This window comes from Acinonyx jubatus, chromosome A1 (genome assembly GCF_027475565.1).
Source record: "Acinonyx jubatus isolate Ajub_Pintada_27869175 chromosome A1, VMU_Ajub_asm_v1.0, whole genome shotgun sequence".
Classification (NCBI taxonomy): domain Eukaryota; kingdom Metazoa; phylum Chordata; class Mammalia; order Carnivora; family Felidae; genus Acinonyx; species Acinonyx jubatus.
Window position 1 is genome coordinate 144,422,419 of NC_069380.1, and position 1,456 is coordinate 144,423,874.

The 1,456-nt window shown below is 38.4% G+C and overlaps 1 non-coding gene across 1 annotated transcript; it reads left to right on the forward strand.

Annotated features, from left to right (window-relative positions):
* The first annotated feature begins 529 nt into the window (after nt 1-529).
* LOC113594976 (U6 spliceosomal RNA) lies at nt 530-636 on the forward strand. Its single transcript, XR_003415456.2, has one exon. It is a non-coding gene; the product is annotated as a U6 spliceosomal RNA (small nuclear RNA).
* The last annotated feature ends 820 nt before the right edge of the window (nt 637-1,456 follow it).

Consider the following 1,456-nt stretch of genomic DNA (forward strand, 5'->3'; position numbering starts at 1 on the left):
CTCCTATAACCTAATAGTTCCTTCACTCGGGGCTTGGAAATGGACTTCAATCTTCTCTTTCCATTATTTTTCTTGTGACAGTTTTTTTTTTAAGGATCAGCTTACCTATAACATCTTGTAACCAAAATTAAAAATAAAATCAAGAGAAGGAAAATTTGCTAATTCACATATTATAAGGTTGATGAGAATATGCTTAAGAAAAGTAAATATATCAACCATTTTTATTCATTAAAAATGCATTTACTGATGGCTCATTCTTCAAAATTTTTTGAAGTTAATTTATTTTTGCAGAGAGAGAGAGAGAGCGCGCGCATGAGTAGGGGAGGGGCAGAGAGAGAAGGAGACACAGACTCTGAAACAGGCTCCAGGCTCTAAGCTGTCAGCACAGAGCCTGACGCGGGGCTTGAACTCATGGACAGCAAGATCATGACCTGAGCCGAAGTTGGATGCTCAACCGACTGAGCCACCCAGGCACCCCCACTGATGGCTCATTCTATGCCAGGCACTGAGTTTAAATAATGGTCCTACTGTGTCTGCTTTGGCAACACATATACTAAAATTAGAACAATACAAAGAAGATTAGCATGACTCCTGTGCATGGATGAAATGTAAATTCGTAAAGTATTCTGTATTTTTTATCTTAATTTTTTTAATGTCTTACTTATTCTTAAGAGAGAGAGAGACAGAGCAGGAGCAGGTGAGCACAGAGCGAGAGAGGGACACAGAATCTGAAGTAGGCTCCAGGCTCTGAGCTGTCAGCACAGAGCCCGATGCGGGGCTTGAACTCATAGAGTGCGAGATCATGACCTGAGCCGAAGTCGGACGCTCAACCAACTGAGCCACCCAGGCACCCCTCTGTATTTTTTTAAAAGAGGAAGAAATAGACTCTCACTGATTGTTACATTCATATCACCCAAACTTAGAAAAAATGTAGTCTTCATTTCTACCTGCCACTTGTGTTTATTGATTTTTATTTTAGAAAAACAGTTTTTTATTTCTTGCCCTTTTCTATCACAGAAGAATATTTTCTGGTGTTTTTGAAATCTTCTATGATGGTTCATTATCATCAATCCTCAAACTGTGGTTGCTATATGCTGGGATGGGACTGCCATCTGAGGGCTTAATGGCGAGATATATGAGTCAAAATACAATGATCTGACATGGCATCATGTTTGTGATCTCAAGTTGAGTTCTTTACCTAGTAAGTAACAGCAACTATTTCCTAATTTTTTCTTGGGTACTACCAGCCAAGATTAAAGAAATATAATATTAATACAGTAACATCAGACACTAATCATCAAAATATTTCCATTAGATTTTTTTCTCTTAATTACAATAGAATATGAGTTCAGCTTTCTTCATTTTATAGTACTTTAAATTGTAATACAAGACACGAATGAAAACAGGTGGTTCTGCCTGGCCCTGTGGTTCAGTTTTCTGGACCCAGGAGTAGGAC